This window comes from Pteropus vampyrus, unplaced genomic scaffold, assembly GCF_000151845.1.
Source record: "Pteropus vampyrus isolate Shadow unplaced genomic scaffold, Pvam_2.0 Scaffold122, whole genome shotgun sequence".
Classification (NCBI taxonomy): domain Eukaryota; kingdom Metazoa; phylum Chordata; class Mammalia; order Chiroptera; family Pteropodidae; genus Pteropus; species Pteropus vampyrus.
Genome location: NW_011888903.1, coordinates 2,329,078 through 2,343,220, shown reverse-complemented (window position 1 = coordinate 2,343,220; position 14,143 = coordinate 2,329,078). Strand labels below are relative to the sequence as shown.

At 40.8% G+C, this 14,143-nt stretch overlaps 1 pseudogene; it reads right to left on the bottom strand.

Annotated features, from left to right (window-relative positions):
* Positions 1 to 3,005: 3,005 nt before the first annotated feature.
* On the bottom strand, positions 3,006 to 11,881 carry LOC105296206 (annotated as a pseudogene).
* Between the last annotated feature and the right edge of the window lie 2,262 nt (positions 11,882 to 14,143).

The window sequence follows — 14,143 nt, the reverse complement described above, 5'->3', positions numbered from 1 at the left end:
AAAAGCACCAAGAGAAAAAGCAGATAGTTACCTACAAGGGAACACCCATAAGACTGGCAGCTGATTTCTCAAAAGAAACTATGCAGGACAGAAGGGCTTGGCACAAAATATTCGACAGAATGAAGACCCAGGATCTACAACCAAGAATACTTAATCCAGCAATACTATCATTTAGAATTGAAGGACAGATAAAGAGCTTTCCAGACAAAAGTAAGCTAAAAGAATTTATCATCACCAAGCCAGTATTACAGGAAATGTTGGAAGGACTTCTTTAAGAAGAAAAAACGTCTATCAAAAACAGGAATAAAGAATGGTAACAACTACATTCCTATCAATAAGTACCTTAAATGGAAAAGAATTAAGTGCTCCAATCAAAAGATGGGGTGGCTGAAAGGATAAGAAAACAAGACAGCTACTTATGAAAAAGAAGGGGATGGAAAAAGATATTGCTTTGATGGACCTAGAAGATATTTAAGTTAGGTAGAGAAAGATAAACACTATATGATTTCACTTATACGCAGAATCTAAGGAGTAAAAAGAAAAAAACTAATCAAAAACAGACTCACAAATATAGTGGACAATTTGGTGCCAGCAGAGGGGAGAGGAGTTTGAGGTGCTGGGAGAATGGGGTGAAGGGTTAAAGAAGTACAAATTAGTAGCTGATGGATGGTCACAGGGATGGGGAGCATGGCATAGGGAATGCAGTTAGCATTACTTTGGCTAGGTGGAAGGTCAAGGGAAGGAGGGAGCAATTGCAGAGATCATTTTATGAACTATATAAATGTCTAACCAATGTACTGTATACTTGAAACTAATTAAAATAAATAAAGTTTTTAAAAGAGAGAAAAAAGAGGTGGTTTATATACACAATGGAATATTATTCAACCTTAAGAAAAAATAAAATCTTGCCATCTGCAAACACAGGTGGACCTAGAGGATATTGTGCTGAGTGGAGTAAGTCAGACAAAGAAAAATAAATGCCATACAATTTCACTTACATGTGAAATCTAAAGAACAAAATAATGGTTGCCAGATGAGAGGGATTCGAGGGAGTGTGTGAAAAAGGAGAAGGGATTAAGAAGTACGAATTGGTAGTTACAAAATAGTCATGGGAATGTAAAGAGTAGCATAAAGAATAGAGCCAATAATATTGTAAAACCATGTATGGTGGCAGGTGGGTATGGAGATATCAGGGTGATCACTTTGCAAGTTATATAAATTTCTAATCCCCATGTTGTATGCTTGAAACTAATAAATATTGTATGCCAACTGTAATTGAAATTTTTTTAAGTATTTTTTAAAAACATTACAAGACATAATGTGAACCCATTTCTTTAAATATACCTACATACTTAGGATAAAACACACTTCAAAGTGTAAAGCCAGATGTTAGCCATAATTATTGCTCAGTCATGTTATTCAAGGTGATATTAATTTTTCTTATTTGTGCATACATTTCTCTTTTTTCCTTTATTAAATAAACAGTGAAATTATGTATTACTTTTATAGTAAGGAAAAAGACTACAATAGAGATTATATAGAGAGATATTTTTTAAAGATCCTTAAAATTGTCTCTGGATGTGTGGAAGAGCCAATGTCCTGGGAAGGGACACTGCTGGAGGCAGGGACAGGGGACCAGCCCAGCCCAGGACTGAGTGGACCTATAAATTCCTGGTACCCAGTGACAGGTAGTTGTAATGGTTATTGGAACCTCTTAGTTAGAACGTCTTCCAGTCTATTTGTTTGGATGCTTTTGAGGAGCACGTTACATTTAATAAGTATTTATTAAGCAGTTACTATGTGCCAGCATGGCCTCTGGGTTTTGGGCAGGTGAAATGTGGCCGCAGCTACAGAACTGGATGAGCCAGCAAGGGTTGACTAAATCTCATGCAAGGAAGGCAGCTGAGAGCCCCCTGTGATAAAGACTAGTGCAGAAGCAGACAGCCAGATGGCAGTGCTCAGGACAGGGACAAGAATTGATTTAGGATCTCGGTACTTTGATCTTGTGTCAATGTCGTGATGAAGTAAAACACATGACTTTGGCCCTGTCTATACGTGGTGGAGAGCACAGGTTCTGCATGCAGAGACCTGGGTTCACTAGCGCATTTATTAACTCTGAGACTCAAACATGTTGCCTTACCTCTGTGTGTTTCCAGTCTCTGCTTCCATAAAATGAAGCAAGGGCACCTATTTCAGAGATATTTGGATGCTTGCATTAAATGAGGTAGCTTATGTGATCTGCTAGTGGCTTCATTATTCACAGCGCATTATAAGACAGTGATGCTAACAGCATGACCATCTGGGAAGGTCAGCATGGACCGAGCTCTAACCTAGTGCTTGCACAGGGGCTAGCCAGAGCAGTTGCAGTTCCGAGTCCAGTAACCTCAACCAGCCAGGAGCCGAGGAAGTCCATTTGTCCTCAGTTTTGAAGATGACCTTGCAAATAGTCTTTTGGAGGGAGGGCAGGCAGTGACTGACCTCTTGCCTCAACAAGGCGGCAGGGCCACTGGACTGGCCAGGGGGACAAAGGAGGAAATCCCACCCCTTCCCTGCTTTGGCTGAAAGTGCCGCTGGCCTGTTTACACACTGACGTAGGTCCGAGCTGCTTTCTGTTCTGGGCATTCTCATTTCTCCTGGAAATTACAGCCTCTGAGTTCCTGAGTTCAGGAGATAAGGGAGATAAGGGCCTGTGGTCTTCTCAGTAGCCCTTCCTGCCTGTGTCTAGACTTACTCTGGGACTTCTGCTGGCTTGGGTGCGCTTGTGTGGGCCCCTCCCCAAAGTGGCCTCCCCCGGGACACCAGCTGCAGGCTTACATTCTGCTGTCCTTCTCCTGTCTCACTGTGTCCCAGGCTAGTCACCTGATCACAACCTTAACTCTCTGTGTGTGTGTGTGTGTGTGTGTGTGTGTGTGTGTGTGTGAGTGACATATCATTACCCAGGATCATCTGCCAAATTATGCCTTGTCAATACAGCTTTTTTTTTCTTGGTAGAATTTTACTGTTTAATTAACACAAATACAATGTGCACACAAGCTGTCTATCCATTTTCTTCGCTGCACAGCCTGGCTTTGGGGTTGGTGACTCTGATGGCCAGCTGGGCTGCTCTTTCCACAAAGGCTTTGCAGTTCTTTGAGATGTTATGAGCAATCTCAGCACAGTAAGATTTGTCGCAGATCTGCAGCACTTCAAGCTCCTTGACCTTGTGGACTAGGAACTTCCGAAAGCCACTGGGCGGCATATGCTTCATTTTCTTGTTACTCCCATAACCAATGTCGGGCATCAAGTCATGGCCCTTGAATTTTCTGCTCACCCTATTGTCAATGTCTCTGGGTTTCCGCCAGTTACACTTAATTTTGACCTATCAGTCTGACTGGTGCTGGATGAACTTTTTGGTCCTCCTCTTTGATGACCTAGGCTTCACGAGGGGTCTGAGGGCAGCCGTGTTGCCGAATAGGAGATGGCTGCTACCTCCATAGGCAATGCTGAGGAAGAGAGCTCAATACAGCCTTTTTTACTTTTTCTATTATCTGTGACTTTCATCTGACCAGAGTTTCAGTGTGTGGTTTCATGGGAAAAAACGCAGGCTATATTTGAACCTCGGCCTCACTGTGTGACCCAAGGTGACAAGTGTATTTCTTAACCTCTGTGCTTCAGGTTCTCACCTGCACAGCGGCTGCAGAGAGAGTTAAATAAGACATAGAGATAGTGTGTCTGGCATACAGCAGGTGCTTAATAAATGTTCTTCTTAGTTAGCTTTACAAGACCCTTTAAAAGTCTCTATGTAATATTTTACCTTAGGCTGTCATCAATGAGCCTATCAAGAAAAGGATGTATATTCCTGACAAGAACTGAATGGTACTTAAAGAGAAATTAATGCCTAAGGGAACCCCAGAGCTAAGTCTGTGCCTTTCCTCTTCCTTTCTTTGCCCTGTAGAGGAAGTCGTGGTGACTCACAGATGTCCAAGACTACTGGCTTTGGCAAAGCAGGCAGACACAATCTGGTAGAGTGTTCAGCAATCTTTGTTCTTTACACTTGCTGAGCTGAAAAATTCTCTCTGGTTACATGGATGGCAATGCCAAGAAACAACTTTAGGGACCCAGACAAAACAATTAGAATCATCTTAAGCAGCTGCCTGCAAATTGAGTGATTTCTACTAAAATTTCTATTAGCATTTGCTAAAGTGTGTTCCACAGAATATTAGTCAGAGTGGTGTAAATAAGAGTGCTGTGGAGGAAGGAAGAGGGTGCATGTGAAATGCACTTAGGACATTCTGGGGGAGGTTAGGCTAAGCAGGTTTCTTTACCTAATGCCTTCCCAGACCTTCTCGTTCTCAGGTGCTTTGTAAGCCTCTCAACAGGAAATGCCTTCCTAAATACAGTTGAACATAGAAATCTTTTTTGAAGAACTCCTATTAACACTTTGTAGAATTGGGATACTTATGAGAAATATTTCTAGAAACGTTGCTGGTTTTCTTACCATCATTGAATTATCATATAATTTACCCATTTCAAGTTTACAATTCAATGATTTTTAGAAATTTTGTCAAGTTGTGTAATCATCACCATAACTCAATTTAGAACATTTTCATTATCCAACAAATCCTCCTGCCCATTGATTGTTAATCCTATTCCCACCCACTGTCCCAGTAACCGCCAATCTATCTGTCTCTACATATTTGCCTTGAGAATCATTGCTTTTTTGTTGTTGTTTTGGTAAAATACAAATTACCATTTACCAGTTTAAAGGGTACATTTCAGTGGCATTAAGCACATTCACAATGTTGTGCGACCATCATCACCACCCATCTCTAGAACTTTTCCCAAGCAGAAACTTTGTACCTATCAAACACTAACTCTCCATTTCCCTCTCCCCCATGTCCCTGGTAACCACCCTTCTACTTTGTCTCCATGAATCTGACTACTCTAGGTACATCATATAAGTGAATCATACAATATTTGTTATTTTGTATCTTGCTAGTCCCTTACCATAATGTCTTCAAGGTTTACCCATGTTGTAGTGTCAGAATTCCTTTTTTAAGACTGAATAATATTCCACTGCATGTATATGTCACATTTTGTTTATCCATTCATCTATTGATAAACTCTTAGGTTGCTTTCACCTCTCAGCTGTTGTGAATAATAACTGATATGAACATTGGTGTACAAATATCTGTTCGAGTCCTTACTTTCAAGTCTTTTGAGTATATATCTAAAAGTAGAAATGCTGGGTCATATAGTAATTTTATTTTTAACTTTTTGAGGAACTGTCATACTGTTCCACAGCAGCTGTACGATTTTACATTCCTACCAATAATGCACAAGAGTTCCAATTTCTCCACATCATCACCAACAACCAACACTTGGTACTTTGTTTAGGTTTTTGTTTTTGTTTTTCATAATATCTATCTTAATGGGTATGAAGTGGTATCTCATTGTGGTTTTGATTTCCATTTCCCTAAAGATTAGTGATGTTGAGCATCTTTTCATGTGCATGTTGGCCATTGCATATCTTTTTTTGAAGAAGTATACATTCAAGTTCTTTGCATTCAGCAATATGTATTCTTTTAAATTGGGTTTGGTTTTTGTTATTGAATTGTAGGAGTTATTTATATATACTGGATAGTAACCTCTTGTTAGAACTATGATTTGCAAATATTTCTCTCATTCTGTGGTTTGCCTTTTTATTTTGTTGATAGTATCATTTGATGCACAAAATTTTTAATTTTGATAAAGTCCAATTTATCTATTTTTTCTTTTGCTGCATGTGCTTTTGGTGGGATAAACACTACTTTTTGCTCTTAAAAATTCAAATAGAAAAAAGAGCTTCCCATGAAAATCAAAGAAACAAACAACAACAAAAAAATCTCCTGCTATTATAATAGACATTTTTACCTTTTCTCTGGAAATAATTGGTTGGGGTTTTTTTAAGAACTGCCAAATATTTCATTGTTTCAACCATGTGACTTAGCATATGATTAAACAACAGTCGTTCCTCTTACTGAATATTTGTTGTGCACAAACAACTTGTCAGATGCAACCAGAGGAGATAGAAACGGTTGTCAGCTCTGGAGATGTCTATCCTAAGTGAGAAGAGAGACATATTTATTACTAAAAACTTTTCCAGTTTCAAGTGACAGAAAACCAATTTAAAATAGTTTAGATAGAAAGGAAATTCACCAGAAGAAATTCCTTCTGTGGAAATACTGAAATATATTTAGTTATAATGTTTCATGTCTTAAAAAAAAATGATGATCTGAAGTGAATATGAAAAAATCTGAGGGGTGAGTAAATGGATGTCTGTTTTATTTTAAAAAGTACTTATTATTTAAATTAATTTCTCCCTTTAGTGGGAGGACTACCTGATGAGTATTCATTTGATATCCTTAATATTCTAACGACATGATGTACCACCATTACGTGAAATTTAAAAATTAGAGAAAAAGGTTTATAAACCCCTTTTCCTTTCTATACAAATTAACAGAACTGGCAAAAAAAGAAAAAATGGTGGGTAGGGGAAACTCACTGGCTCATGTAACCAAAATGTTGACAGTATAATGGTTATAGCTACACCTAGAGGCTAATTCTCCCTTCTCCCCTCCCCCTCTCCCCTCTCCCCATTCCTTTCTCCTCTCTCCCCTCTTCCCTCTCTCCTCTCTCTCTATCCCCTTTTAAGGAAAGAAGGGAATATATTTACCTGTAATATTTCAAGTTTTAAAAATCAGTCCCTCGAGACTGGTTTAACATGGCCAGCTTTTCATGAGCAGCTACAGTGTCATGATCGTAGGGCCAGGTGCTGTCTTTCTGCCCTCCAGAGCTCCCAGATAAACCTACATGTGGCCACAGTCATGGGTGCTAATGTCGCTCAGACTTCCAGGACAGCAGTCTCAACACTGTACTCTTCAGACCATGGGTTTGTATTCCAAAACTGGGATTCTTAGAAACTCTAAAGGTTTCAATGACAAAAGCTAAACAGAATTTGAGAATATCGATGTGCAAGCACAGAGAAATGTGATTGCTGGGCTGAGAGAAGTGCTCTTGGGGAGGACAGTATTTCATTTGGCCTCTGAGATTTCTGACAGTCTCAGGAGAGCATGTTATAGGCAAGGAGGGAGGGTCGGAAGGCATGTTTGAGAGGGAACTGCTGGGCTTTCGTCAGGGTGGGACCTGGTGCTTGAAGAGCCATGGAGACAAAGTCACAGAGGGAAATGAGGCCAGGTGATAAGAGCTTTTTTGATCCTAGCAGGTGACAAAAAACTACTAGAAGTTTCAAACATTAGACATGCAATTTGAGGCAGTCTTTGGGACTAAAGGCACGGACACTATTTGATAGCAGAAGGGAGAGAGGCTAAGTCCTGAATTAAGGTACGGGGGGTTATAAAGAAGGGATGATTCTGAGGGAGAAGCAGTGGGTCCTGGTGGGTGCGTGGAATTTAGCAGGTGAGGGAGAGAGCTGTATTAAAAATTACCAACACATACTCATAAACAGCTTTTATTGAACATTTTTTTCTACTAGTTTCTACTAGTTTTCTGCAGAGAAATTCCAGCTGATTACAGCCCTATTTGAAACTGTGGCTGATTTGGTCCACTCAATCTGGTTGCCCAGAAGCACATAACCCACAAAAGCCCTTCCTGCTTCTAGAATGTGGTCCTCATCTCCACAGTAGAGTTACCCATGGTGCTTGGGAAAAGAGAAAATTTGTCCTTTATTGGCTTGAAAGAGAGTCAAGAGAAGAGACTGCTAAGATGCATGGGTGTCTGCATCAAGAACTTCTAACCTGGGCATCTGGATAATTGATGGATTGAAGTTCTTCAGAAGTAGCTGCGGAATCCCCATTTCCATAAATTGGTCATCTCTTACTTCACTGACTTCACATCTTGATTGAAGAAAACTGTGCATTAAATGCCAAACACATATTCCTAACACATTCTTCTTGAAGAATGTGATTTATTCTAGTATTTTAAAAACCCAGTCCATCTCATCATCTATTATTATATTTTTGTCATCATATATATTTAAATACATTCCTTTAGTGGATTTAAAATGCTTTTATTTTATTCCCTTAATAAATATTCATTTCAAGATGACAGCCAGATGGCTTTTAGGCAGGAAAAAAATAGTTTATCCTTTGAGCAAATTTATTATTGGTGCATTTTCTTAAATGCTGTCATAAAGGCCAGTCTCTCACCACACATTAATTTTATGACTTTATTTGTATTTCATGTGAACGCCAAACTCCAATTCACTTTTCTATCTACTCATGGACTAAATGGTTTTATTTTCCTTTGCAGAAAAGAAACCTTATATTAGGCATGAATTTGTAGCAGGCTTAAAATTTAGCTTACTGGAACATCCCTTCCAGGAAGCAATGTTGGTAAAAAACAAATTTGGCTTCATGGCAGGACAAGACTGTTAGTGTCTTCAATTGTGGAGCCTCTAGTGGAAGCCTCACTTAAATTTGTTATGTCTTTGTTTATTAGCTGTATTCAAACTAACTGTGATACCACGTACCCCCTAATCCTCACTCCACCAAGTCTCAACATCTCATGTTCATTTCCCACCCTCATTCTGCTCCATCTTTTGGGTGTGATGAGCGGTGATGAGTGGAGTAGAAGTGGCTCATCCATGGAACCACGATTCCAAGGAGACCTCAGGGTGAGGTCTCACCTGTGTTCAGCTGCTTTTTATGCACCGCTGACTCCAGAAGCATCTCTGAGCCGGGGGATGGGGGTGGATCTAAAACTGAATTTCATTTCTTCCTCCTAAACTACTCTTGCTGAACAGTTTCTCCAGCTTCAGACTCTTACATCATATGGGCTACAATAATTTGTACTAAGAATAAACAATATTATTTCAAATATGATGCTAGATTAATGACATTGACAGATAAAGCATATCAAGGCATTTAAACCAGCCATTTAAATCTTGTATTAAATTATTGGCATGGTATGAGAGAGCATCAAAAGGCACACCCACCTAAAACCTTAAAAGCTACAAAACCACCTTTCAGGACAGAGTTCCCACAGTGTGTCAGTTGAAACTCTTCTGGCTAAAGGCAGGCCTCCACCCTGCTCCACCTCCTTGGGCTGCTGCCCTCCCTCGATTCCTGAGGGAGGAGGCAAGTGCAAAGCCCTACCCCTACCCTCCCACCACCCGCCTCCCACTCCCTCCAAATGCTCAAACCTCCAATTCCCCTTGAGCTTTCTGAATGTGAGGGCAAAGCAAAAATGTGGGTGAACAGGGTGAGCCAGTCAGTGTCTGAGAGCTTTAGAGGGTTTAGGCCAGGAAGTGAAATGAGAAGGGTGGTTATACGAAGGAATGGGAAGAGTCAGAACTGAGCCCTTCCACAGGCTAATCTCAGGGACAGCTCTATCTGAAAGAGTTGCTATTCCTCAAATTAAAAATGAAGTTAAAAGAACAAATGGGATGAGGTTCCCTGTCAGTGGCCAAGATCCAGGCAGGCTGGGGCACACATGAACTATAGGCAAAGACTGTCTGGTGAAGGAAGGGTCAAATGTGGCTCTCAGTCTCCAGTTGAGGGATAGTTCCAAGAGTAACAGACCTGCTGGGACTGGTTCAGGAAGCAGGGCAGGCTGTAGCTGGAAAGGCAGCTGAAAGGCTGGGTGTCAACAGTCTGCCAGATTGGAAACATGCCTGGGGCTCAACCTGCTTAGCCACATCTACTATGGAGGCCGCTTATATGCTGTGTCCTCCATCCAGAATCCTCACTTTGCACCCAATCAGATGACTCTAGAGTTCTTTCCGGAGGTCCAGGTCATACCTCTTCTGGGAGTAAACAGCCACTCTAGGATACTCTGGCTCCTCAATCCTTTCTCTTCTAGAACTTATGTCTGGGCCTCTGTCCTGGTTCCCAATATGGCACCCAAAGACTGGTCATTAATTGTCAATAAGCCTCTGCTTATCTTAGATTTAAGAAGAAGAACTATGCCTTAAACACCAAAAACATTTGCAAGCCACATATGATCAAAGAAAAACTTTTATTTGAAGGTACCACTGGAACTGCACCCATACTAATAAACATTAGATTTCAAATTTGCAGTGTATATTTCTATACATTCTGGGGAAAATGTTTTGAGTTGAGCAAAAATAATTCCTTAGTTTTTTTAGCTGAAAACAATCTGCATAACACTCTCACATCTCTGGGCTCATTTGATTTTCATAAATACCAGTGAGATGGGCCAAAAAAGCTATTTTTTTTATTTTATAGATAAGAATAACGTCTTAATTAATCAAATAACTCCCCTGAGGCATCACAGTTAGGTAGATCCGATCGTCAGCCCTCACTTTCCCTTCCTGGAAATTTCGGTCTCCCCGAACTGGTCTTCGTTTCCCATTGTTTCCCTTCTACCTGATGTTTATGTTGTCTGTTTGTTTCCAGTGGCTCAACCATCTCCCAAAAACCATGAATCTAGTCTGCAATAGCCAATATTTCTTTCAGTTTCCCATACTTCTCTCAAACGAATTTTGTGTCTAAGTTGATACTCTTTGAGTTTTATTAAGGAAATTCTCACTTCTCAACTTACATTCTCTAGGAGTTTAAAAGACCATGACAAGATAGTCCTAAAAATCACTGGTAGTGAACACTCTTGATCTGGGCATAACAATTGCACGAAAAGTCATTTGTAGTACATGAACACATACAGGAATCTCTTGAAAAAGAATGGGCTTCAACTTCAGTTTTCAGGAGTCAATCAGATTTAGTAAGATTCCCAACATCTTACTTTAGAGTAAATGCTCCTTCATGTTTACATTGAGGTGGGAATTGCAGCAGCTGACTTTGATTTTATTAAGTCCTTATATGCTCGGAAAGACTTAAGGATCTGGCTCAGTCTGTATTCTTCAGATGCAAGCCAGCTAAGAGAGAATTATTATCTCCATTGTCCATACATGACACGTACAGTTAAAGTCCTTCTAATAATTCTGAAATTTTAATTTCTTAATGGAAGCCTAAAAAGGAAAGCATGAGAGATGATGGGCCAGTAGTTTATTGTGTTACATATGTTCATCCATTTTATCACTTGCTTAAAGCCATTTTCCATTTAGAATTCCTGAGGTTTAAATGACCACGTCAAGATACTCCTAAAATCACAGCCTCAGCAATGCATTGTAATTTTCATCTTCACAAAGAATATAGCAAGAGAAATCTTTGCCACCACATTCACACTCTTATTAACTCTTATTTACTCCTCCAGAAGCTGTAATAGAAAGACATTTAACTAAGTGTTAGACCTGAGTTTTTATCTTGTGTCTGCTCCCTCCTATCTTTGTCTCAAGCAAATCACTTAACCATCTCTGCAGGATATCTTTCATTCCAGCCCCACCGGCATCTTCTCTGCCCTGCTCTGTGCCTCAGGGGCTGACCTTAGAGGCCAGCATCAACCAGACTCTCTTGTCTGACTTCCTATTAGTTTCAGTCAAGAAAGGGAGGCCACAATATGTCAGAGGGCCAAGGAAAAGGAGGCTGGGGTATATATTCCTGAAAAAAATTGCTGTGGTTGGCTGAGTCCTTCTACCCAAAGCTCCTATGGGCAGCCCTCACCTAAAGCTACCTGCTCTGGGTTCTGCTAACTGCCCTCTTTTGCATCTTCAGATTGAAGGAGAGTAGCAGTTCCCAGATGCTGTTTTCCCTTTACCCCACCCACACGTTTAAAAATAGTCCCTTTATTAAACTCTCTTCAAATTACCCATTTTGAGTGTATCATTTGATTTATGCAGAAGCATCTGATCCTTGATTTTCATCTGTACAATGGAGATGGTAATAGTTTCCCTGATGCCTTCAAGAGGTAGTAGGGGATCAATGAAGATCGCAGATATGAGAGTGGTATCAGCTGCAACAAGCTTTAGCTTTGCAATGTAAGGCATTATTATTGTTCAGCTAAGAAGACCTGTTCTTTCTAGAATGTGTACTCTGGAACCCTTATGTTCTTTATAAAGAATACTATTTCCAATACTCACCTGCTAGTACTCACTAAAAGAAATACAGCAGAGGAGGACTTGAATAATCTTGTTACTATGTTATTCAATTTTGGTATCTCATGAAATTTTCCAACAGTTTACATTGTGTGATTATCTCCTACTTGCTATAATATGGAAATGAAATATAAATTTATTTGTCAGTGCTTCTTTTTAAATTGACTCCATTCTTAAAGATCCCATAAAAATTCTCCCCAGTCTTGCTTCCCCAGATAACATGCAGCTTGCCATCCCCTCTGACCTGGACATACGTGTCACTGATATTATAGGCTTGGTAAGCAGGCCTCTTAAAACCATGACAATGAGATAAACATACAATATGGAGAAAAGCAAATCCCCACCTAAAATTAAAGTAAGTGTGATCCTTGCAGAGAACAAAGCAGGCACAAGCAAGCCCCTTCTGTTTAAGTGTGGGCAGCCTTTAACCATCCTCAGGACTGAGGAGGTAACAAGTTCACTACCACGGAGATTTCCCAAGGAAAGAAAAGGCGGTATTTTCTTACCCCGTGCACATATGAGGGCAAGGTCCTTAGGCAAGGCCGGTTCTTTCACTCCGTTTCTGACAAAGCTGTCGCTATGTATGACAGTGCACAGCTCTGTTTCCTGTCCTCCGGGACTGCACTTAACTGCACACATCCGTCCGCACCATTCACAGAAAGAAGCACCTTCTCACTCGGAAGAGGAGTGTGAGTTCTGCTGAAATTTAACTGAGCTGCATAAAGTTGAAGTCCTAAAGTGCCAGAATACTACCACCAAAGCTAAAATGAAACCTCCTGTTTCGTAGAAGATTTCCCTGAACTAGTCGATGACACTGAACCAGGGAAACTACAGATCTGTGTGAAGTCGGCACACTCCCAGGCCATGTCAGGGTGATGAGCCCAGATCTTTCCATGGCCAGAGATCCTCTTTGTGAAACTGAGGATCCGAGAGTGAAAAACGTCATCATTGAACTTTGCCTCAAAGACACAGCTTTGTGAGAAGACACATCTGAAACCCCGCTGAGAAGCGCAGTTGGTAGTTGAGCGCTCGTCAACGGGACGTGTCAGGAAGGCGCCCAGCTTTGCGGTCCAAAGCACAGAAGAGATAACTAAAGCTGAATCCTTGACTTTTAGTAATAATGATTTTTCTCCATCCACAGCTACACCCTCCAAAGCCCAAAAGTTTGTCTTAAAGCGAAACCACACTTTCTCACTGAGGAACTAGAGGACATTCCGAACATAGGCATCTTGGGTTGCTGGAAAGTGGAAGGAGCCTGTGGCGAAGGAGCCCGGCCTTGACACATACCTAATGAATGAGAGTTCTTGCTGCCCGCTGATGGATCCTTTGCCTCCATCACCAAATTTGCCAGGGCTATTGAGCAACTTGATTGAAATCAGAGGTGTTTAAAATTACTTATCTTTTTCTTCACTCATCGACATTTGCCAAAGGCTGTCATGATGTGATAGACTTGTTTTTCCCTTGATATGTTTGTTAAATAGTGCTGTAAGAATGCTTTTCACATGGCCATACTACTCTTCTTTCAGTTAAAGCTATTATATCTATTAAGCAAAATTTGTTCTAGACTTCTAAGTCACGGATACAATTCTTCCTCCCATATTTCCCCAGTCTTGGAATCACATTTCTCCAGGTGTCCTCACTCTAAACAGTGCCTGGCATGCAGTAACCACTCATAAATATTCGTCAAATGAATGGAGGAATGCATCGTTTGGTTTGTTAGCTCCTCACTTAAAAATCTCTTGTCTTCCTTCTTGCTCCTGATACTTCCTCCAGTGGGAAAGACATCATCATCCACCTGGCTCAGGGCAGAAACCCAGGGATTGGCCTCCACCCTAATCCCCTTCCCCACATCCAATCAATTACCATGTCCTACCCACTCCACCTCATACCTCTCACACACCTTTCACCTTTTCTCCATCTCCACTGTCAATCTCCTTGTTCAGGCCACCGTCTTTCCTGGTCTGGGAAGCCGCAACAGCCTTCTAATAGGTAGCCCTACCTTCAGTCCTGCCCCTCTCCAATCCATTCTCCAAGCCCCAGTTCTCTGCAATCAGATCCCACTATCTATAGCAATGACCTACCCTGGGGGGACGATAATGTGCAAAGGTTTTTTGTGGTCTTTCTCTGAGTGAGGGGTGACTAAAATATAATATG